Below are 9,684 nucleotides of genomic sequence, written 5' to 3' on the forward strand. Positions count from 1 at the left end.
CTTAGTTGGGGCCCTTTAGCATCCCGAGCCCCTTTACGTTTGTAGCGCGATAACCCACACCTAGGACACTCTTCTAAGTTCTCGTTTTCATTCCGATACAACACACAATCATTCGGACACGCATGAATCTTCTGGTACTCTAAGCTGAAAAGACACATGAACTTTTTGGCATAATATGTCGACTTTGGAAGTTCATTTCCCTCAGGAAGCATCTCACCTAACGCTTCTAATAACATGTGAAACTAGCGTCACTCCAATTGAACTTTGACTTAATGTTGAAAATTGTAAACACTGCTGTTAGTTTGGTGAACTTTGTACATCCAGGGTACAAAGGCTTTTGAGAAGCCTCTGTCAACAAGTCAGAAACACGAGGACGTTTTCCTAACTCATCCTCGACTCCCTGCATCATCTCATCAACACGATCCACATCCTCATTGACATTCTCTTCATCTGTCTCATACCCATCAACATGATCTACTACATCCTCATTGACATCAGCCACAATATTGATGTCCTCAACAACACTTTTCTCTTTGTAAACTCCCTCCTCACCATGCCAAACCCAAACATGATATTGAGGCCTAAACCCATGTCGAATTATGTGCTCCCTAAGGATATCAACACTATCTACCTTTGATACATTGCCAAAAGTGACACATGGGCAATAAAAAACAAACGCTTCCTGTCCTAACTTGATGTTCAACCGTAATACTACAAAATTGTAATACGCCATCAATAAATTCTGACAATTCAATGCTTCCATACATCCAAGAACGATCTTTTGTCATCCTAATTAGTGTGATTAATTAATTCAAAACAAAATTAATACACAACTTTTAACATAGATACTTATCCCATGAAACAAAATTAATGAAATTTGGCATGAAACAAAATTAATTAACCAAAATTAACCCTATTTAATCCTATATAACCTTTATATTATTTAAAGTATTCAAATTATGTATATTTTAATTACAAAACATACATAACCAAAAAAAACCATTTTTCTTTAACCAAATACACATAAATCAAAATAATTAAGAAATTGATAATATACAATTACATACATAAGTAAATTATTCACATTCAAATATACAACTACATACTTTAGTAAATTATTCACATTTAATCTACCCTAAAAATCCTAATTAATCAAAATTATTCACATTCAAATATACAAGTACATACACAAGTAAATTATTCATATTCAAATATACAATACATACCTTGGTAAATAGATATGATAATGTTGTTTTTGATTATGCAACCTACAATGAAAAACAAAATCAAAATTAGTATAAAAAAGGACTAAATCCTTATTAAACAAAGATTGAAAAATTTATACCCTGAAGAAGAACAAGCTTAGCCCTAATTTCGTGGGTTTTTGAAGGAAAAGCAACAATGGTGGGTTGAAGAACTTAAACAAAGATGGAGAAGGATAATGGTGTGCTCTACAATTGGGTATAGTAATCTACAATGAAAAACAAAAAAAAATAGTATAATTTGAAGAATTAAGCCCTAAAATACTATAAAAACTTGAAGAACTAAAGGTTGAAGAAATAAAAGAGAGAAATTATACCTTAAAAGAACTTTAATGTTGAAGAACTAATGCAAAAACTTGATGAAACAAAAATTGCAATGCCTCAATTGTGCGTGGGTTAAATTTCGTGGGTTTAATGTCGTGGGTAAGAAAAAAATTGTAGCTTGAAGAAGAAGATGAGGGATTATGAACAAATTTTGTGGGTTTGAAGAAAATTGAAGCTTAGCTTGAAGAAGAAGAGATGATCGATGAAACAGTCGTGCAGGTTTTATGAACAAACAGTAGGTTTGAAGAGGGTTTATGAATGAGAGCATAACGTTTTGTGAAAGGAATGTTAAAAGGCGCGTTTTAAAAAACGGTTATTTGCTGCGGGTAAACAACAACCGAAGTATTAAACAACTTAAATGTTGCGGGCCACAGTTAAACCGCAGTATATAGTCTAATTTCAATTTTTAAAATAACTTATTATGTGTTGCGGGCTTCGGGTAAACCGCAGCATTTGTTGTATTTTATTTTGCCTAATTCTTTTTTCAATTTATTGCTGCGTATAAAGAAAACCGCATCAGATGACTCGAATCATATAGGTTTTTTTCCACTAGTGATTTATACCTCAAACTACCACAATCTAACGGTTTGGTATCTTCAATAACATGCATGTGGATGATATGGTAAAAGGTGAGGTCAAAATATTCATTTACTTTTTTAAAATAGTTTTAGAAGTAAGATAAAAAAAGTTTTGAGAAAATTCTGAAATACTTGTTTTTTAGGAAATAGTATACTTTCGTTTGAAAATAAATAAAACCATAACTAAAGCTTGTTTTTAAATACCAAATATCTATAATATCATTGTAAAATTTTTTTTTTCCATAATTTATGTTAATTAGATAAATATATTTTCTTTATATTCAAATATAACTAATTTTATTAAATCACTTAAAATAAGCTTTTGTTAACACAATTTATAAAATTATTTGCAAATACTATAAAGTTTTATAATAATTAATCAAATTAATATATTTATCAAATCAACCAAGTTTAGAAGGAAATTTATGTTGTTATAATAAATCAAACTAAATTTGATAAAATTAAGTACATTGAAATCTTTACTTTAAATATAAGTATAACATTTAATAAAACAAGACTTAATTTATTCAAACTTAAAAGTTTTAAAAATTAAACTCTCATTATGTTTGGTACTTAAGGATAAATAACTAGATAAGTTACCAACATTAATCCATACTCAAGGCTATTTAAGCTAAGATTAAAAGAGGTTTAAAAATAGGGCTATTACAGTTTGTTTAAGCATTATGAGTGATGTTTCATTAATGTAATATTTAATTAGTTGTTGAAATATGATTCAGGGGGAGGGGTCCAAAACACCATTTAGCTTTGTGTATGTGCTTAGTTTATCAAAGCTTCAATCCTTTTGATTGCTGTTGTTAATTTTCGATTTTTCTACCTTCTTCTACATCTTCTCCTACCATTATTGGGTCCAAAACCCTTCCCTCTCAACTGACTTGATGCCTTGATCCCCCAGGCAGGAAGATTCTCATAATTGAACAAATAATACGACAAAAATAGGAAAATTAGGCTACACAATAATACGACAGTAACAGACTCAAATTTCTTGATCTTAATCTTCCGATTAATTATTCTGAAATTTTTTAATTTAAATTCCTAATTCTTTGGATATCTAAATCAAATCACCTTTAATTCCTAAACATTTTTTCCGATTTTGTAATTTCTTCCAAATATTAAACTTAAAATTTTTTATATATTCTTAAATTTATTTATAAGCACTAAAATATTATTTAATTATTTTATACTACAAAAAGTAAAATTTTAATATTATATTTACGATTTTGTTAAAACGTTACGTTTTAATTTCGTTATACTAACTTTACTACTTATCATTTTAATCTTACAACTTTGATTTAATTTATTTATACCTAAAAATTAACTACATTTTTCTTATTAACTTTAAGTATAGTTTTAACCAAAATTTTCTAACATTAATATTATATTTATGGTTTAATTAAAACGTTATCTTTCAATTTCGTTTCCTTAAACTAACTTTACTACTTATCATTTTAACCTTACAACTTTGATTTAATTATTTTATACCTAAAAATTAACTATATTTTTTTTATTAACTTTAAGTATAGTTTTAACCAAAATTTTCTAAGTAAACTATCATATTTTCATAATCAAACTTTCCCATTAATCTAAAACATTTCACTTGTATAAACTAGAACAAAAATTTGATGAACTAAAATCCTTTCTACATCAATCCAGGATGTTCATCACTTACACAAGCTACCACCATTTCCTTACACAAGTTAACCTTCTTCTACAGTCGAAACTCTTACACAATCACTTACACACTCGAACTGTTACACATTCACTTACACACTTTAAATCACTTACACAAGTTGACCTTCTTCTATACTCCTAACACTCTTTTTCATACAATCTTATGAACTAAAAAGTTGCCTAAAACCCATTATAAATACCCCCCTTAGCCATGAGATCACTTGCACCCCCATCATCAAATCTTTCTACCACTCTTTCTTATATCTTCACTTCATTAACATCTTACTAACTTTATACCCTTTTTATTAGTTGAAGAATCAAATGAAGATGGAGCTTGATCTTATCACTTCTTAAGCCAATAATCATCAACTTTTGAAAATTCAAGTATTATCTTTTGGAGTTTGGATATCATTTTTTTTGGGTAATTGAAGTTCTACTTCTTTGAAGCTTGCAGCCTTGAAGACTTTCTCTTTTGGAGCTTATTTCTTTGAGTTCTTATTTTCCTATTATTATTCTCTTACTTGGTTTAGCATCACCTTTGGAGGAAAATGGTACACAATTTCTTAACTCTCTCGTTATGTGATATTTAATTTATGGTTACTTGATAATATAAAAACCATGATCAATATGATTTTATTTTAATCATATAAACTTTACATGGTTATATTAAAGTTATATCCAGTTTAGTGATATTTTCGTTAAAACAATACTACTTTTGGGACACTCTAAAAAAGTTATAAATATGGAAATTTTTGATTAATATGATAATGTAGATACATATGAATTATTTTTATGTGAAATATTATTTTAAGTTTCATGTATGTTAGCTTTATGAACTTTTGCATTGAGAAAATACTTAAAAATAATATCTAGTGATGTTTTTGTGATGAAATCTTGGTAGATAAATTTGATGTGAACTAGGAATTTTGAAAAGAGTATTTTATAAGTACTTTATAAAAGCTAAAGTTAGGATATTATTTTTGAAATGTTTCTTGAGTTTTACTTCATTAAAATAATGTCTGATTGAATTTTCGTTTAAAAATATTGTTCTAATACGAAGAGGTGTTGAATACTTTCTTAATTATTAAAAATAGCTAAGAAAATATATTACTTAATTTTAAAATAAGTTTAAAGTTTATTAATAAATTTGAAAATAAAAAAAAAAGTTATATAAGAATTAAATATTAAATGGGCTCTTCTTAACTTGTAACTTTTTGGGCATACTCCTATAACATATTGAATCTCATGATGACCCTTGCCAAATTGTCGTGAACCCTATGAGCGTTAATTATTTTTTTTTATATATATCGATTTATGGCTAAAATGATTGTATTAACTATTTAATATAATAATCATGAATTTTATCAGCTAAATAAACTTATCTCTTTAAAATGATTCCATATCATCTTGGTGTTTCAGTAAAATTTTTATTTTGGACTCAAGTAATTATAAAGAATTATTAATCGATTTATCGGTAAAATAGTCAAACTAATTTGTTGAAATGCTTAGCGTTGTTTTTCTAGAAAACTCATTTCATTTAGATTTTAGAGCCTTAATAACTTGTCGGATTATTTTTCATAGTTATGATAGATCCGTTTTAATATTTACTAGGTTATTTGATAAAATATGATTTAAGTACTTAGAAATATTACCCTTGACTTTTATGACTATTTATGACATAATAATGACTTAGTTTAGCCTCAGGAATCTTAGTATAACTACGAAAATTTATTATTGCATTAATATTAATTTATTAGATACTAGTAATTTGTTTCTATTGAAAGGGTAGAATTGTCAAAGTTTTGACTAGTGGAAGTTTGACTTATAAGAATGTAAACCATTTCGGTTTAGAGTCTTGTTTGATATTGCATGATATTGATTTTATGACTCTGATAGTAAGGTAATATTGAACCATGGACCCGCATGTAAAATCCCGGCGTCTGTGTTAGCCGGCACGTAAAATGCGGTGTCAAACAAGGGGTCCGAGAAAAACCCATCCTGTGGAGTCTCGAGCATAACAGTATTGAGAGGAGTGACGACTCCAACCACAGTTAGGGTTTAGGACTACGGTCCTCACCTAACCAGACCCTTACATATATCAGTCGTAATTATTGTTGTGATCTTGTGATGTGCTATGATGGTAAAGTTATGAGGCTTAATCGAACTTGATTGAATAAGCATTACGGTTACCAAGTATTTAGTAACAGTAATAAAGTTCTACAAATATTGAGAATGTAACTTAATGGCTTAATAAAGGTCAATAATGCGTAATAACCTTCTATATTGTGCTTGATAATTATTTTGTAAGCATGATTTAACTATCGCATCATAAGCTTGTTGAGAATATTGTACTCGACTTTATCGCTGATCGATTCAATCGGCTGTCATCTGTATTATGGATGACAGTATTTTGCAGGAAAATTTAGCTCAGGTTTCGATCCAGGCTGCAATTTTAATTATTCTATCGAGGACTTAGCTGCATTGATTTTACTTGATGACTTTGATGATTATATTGTACTTATTTTTTTTATCGTATTTAAGCAAATCTTATATTATATTTTTTCAGTTGTAAGATTTTTAACTTATGTTTTAAATGGTTTTAGTTTTAAAGATTTTTAGCAGTTCAACATTTTACACTTCCGCATTATTTATCTTAAGTATAACTATTAATGTTAATTATGTATCGAGAGTGCCGCTCCTATTTTAAGATCACTCAATATCTTAAGTATCCTCTTGGATGGAAAGAAAAAGAAAAAAAAAGGGTAAGTATAAGATAACAAATAATGTTTCCCTCATTTTGATACTAAAAGGGGATGTAAATGAAAAAAATTAAATTGAGAGGAAATTGTGATATTATGTACAAAATAAATCCTTCCAACATTGAAATTATAAGGAAAACATAACAATCCCCATTTTCCTTTCTTCCTGAAATATTATCTAAACACACTGCTAAAGTTCCAGTAAATGCATGGAACTCGAAATCACTTCAATACTAACAATAACCAAATAATCAGAACTACAAATACTAAACTACAACTACTTATACTTCCAATCAAATCTTGAATGGCAGTTTCCTTTTGAAACAAAACTATTGAGGATACTACAAGATAAAATCTTTGACCTTCTTGATATTATTCCTCATCCAATATTCACGGATATTCAGCCTACATTAGTTCATATCTTTTGACTTTATTTTGCTTAATTATAGGAGAATATATTCTCTTATTTTTGTTTAGTTTGTATTCTAGTATATGTATATTTGCTTCCCTTATTCACTCATGTATAGCTGTAGCCTCTTGTAATATAAGTATATGTAATTCTCTTTGTGAATAATACAATTCAATCTTAAACCTTTTCAAAAACTCTTAAATTCAAAGCCAAATCATGAAAATATAAGAAAAAAAAATATGAAAATCAAATCAAATCAAAATAAAAGGGTTTAAAGAAGAAAAGATAAGGCTGAAAAAAGATTAAATGAGGAAAGAAAGGAAAACAAATGGAGTAGTTGATGATGACAAGCAGACCGCAGGAAAAAGAAGAAGAAATAAAGTGGCGGGAGAAGTTTGAAGTTCAGATGAAGGGGCTTTTGGGAGGCTTCTGGCTTCTGCTACGCGTTTCGATAGGGTTTGTATTGAAATCGATTTAGTTGAGACTACAAACTTTAAACATCAATCAAAGCGCCTCTGATGCAAATTACTACTATTTAATTTTCACTAGATAGATTTCCGTGTCAAATACGGTTCATTAATTATTTAAACAAAAAATTATTAATGTTATATATGTAATTAAGTTATGATATAACTTTTAAATCGTTGTTTTAAAGCAATAGTACAATTCCCGATAATATAAAAAATAAAAAACAAAAAAACATTCTAATCAAAATAAATAAATAAAATAAAATAATAAAATTATCAATAAAATTTAATTAGTTAACAAAATTATTTGGCGTTACAAGTATTGTCACCACTATTAGCGTATGAATATTCAATTTGAATTTAAAATTAACTAAAATAACCTGAGCAATAGAATTGGGAAGGAAAACTTTTTATCGTTGAGTGACATGTGTTCAAATCTTATATTCCTTTAAAATATAGTATGATTATATGACTATTAAATTATTGTTTTATAGCAATGGTACAATGCTCAGTAATATAAAAAATAAAAAATAAAAAAATATTATAATCAAAATAAATAAATAAAATAAATAATAAAATTTTATAAAAAAAACTTCTTTAGTTAACAAAAATATTTGACGTGTTCCCATTGCCATTAGCGTATGAATATTCAATCGGAAATTAAAATTAACTAAAATAATCTAAGTAGTAGAGTTGGGAGAGAAAACTTTTATTGTTACAGTGACATTTGTCCGAATCTTTTATTGCAATGTATCTACGCTACCTACAATATCCCACTAAAATTATGGTCAAATGTTGAACTTGAATTAGAATTACACACCCAGTATTAATTCACAATTACAAAGAATGATTGAAAAACCCATTAGGCCATTAAAAGTTTTAACACATAATTAAATTCGTAACAGAATTGATTAAAATAAGTAGGGGAAGAAGAACCATTTACATTCAATGGCACCATTTGCAACAAATTGACCTATATTGAGCTTTAGTTAACCAAAATCTGAAATTAAAATTACCTAAAATAATCCTAGTAGCAAAATTGGGTGGGAAAACTTTTATTGTTGCAGTGACACGTGTCTAAGTCTTTTATTTTTTTAGTATATAGTATGATATGATTTTGCGTGGTCGTTTTGCACTCCACGTCGCTTTTCTTTGTCATCTCAATTTTAATTTTTTAAAAAATTATCTAGAATAATCTAACATTTTATGATTTTCCTATAATAATCTCACCTATGACTAATGCCAACATTGGAGGCATCATCCTAGAGTAAACCCGATAATCAGATGACTTATTATAACAGGAATTTTTTTTTATTCATAATTTTTTATGTAAATTTTTAAAAATTTTCTCTAATTTTACATTAAATTTTAATTTATGTTTTTTGATAAATTACCTACTATAGCAAGTTATCGAGTTACCAAGTTTACTCTAGAGTCTAGGCAAATACCTTCTAAAGTTGAAATTATTTATGGTTTATCAAATATTATCGTATGAAAATCCAAAAAAAGTTGAATCTATCTATATAATTTTTTCTAATTTTTTTTCTAAAATAATTCCACATTAAACCTAAATTTTCAAAGGTAAAAAATTTAGAAACTAATCCAATTTTTGATATCTAATCGAATATTGAATGAATCAGCATATCAGGTGTAGAACAAAAAGGGTGTTGATGTGGTAGTTCAGATTACTGAATATGTTGAGAGAACAGGGGCGGAGAGATATACAAGGGTGTGGGGTCATTGCTTGATTGTTCTACGTCACTGTGGCTAAGAAAGTAATAAGAGTAGGATAATATGATGAGTTGATTTAGCACTAACATAGTAATCGGGATACGGTATATCACTCCAAAAAAAATAGCACTATTTCGACTAATAGGATCACTTACAATTCAGTCGGAATAATTTTATATGGACTGAACGAAATATTTATGGTCGGTAAAATTATTCAATCGTAATTTTTTCGAAATTTTGATTGTTTTCCTATAAATTTTCAGTTAGAAATTCTCGATTAACAATATGCAAAAAATTCGAAAAATTTAAGTATCCAAAATTTACCTGATTTTCCAAAATTCAGCTACATAAATACTATTTTTCTTGATTGAATTCCGACTAAATATTTAGTCGAAAAAAAGTTGGTGGGAAGTGAATTAAGTATCTTCCGACTGTAATTGTTAGTCGAAAATCAATCGGTAGATT

Source organism: Amaranthus tricolor, chromosome 16, assembly GCF_026212465.1.
Source record: "Amaranthus tricolor cultivar Red isolate AtriRed21 chromosome 16, ASM2621246v1, whole genome shotgun sequence".
Taxonomy (NCBI): domain Eukaryota; kingdom Viridiplantae; phylum Streptophyta; class Magnoliopsida; order Caryophyllales; family Amaranthaceae; genus Amaranthus; species Amaranthus tricolor.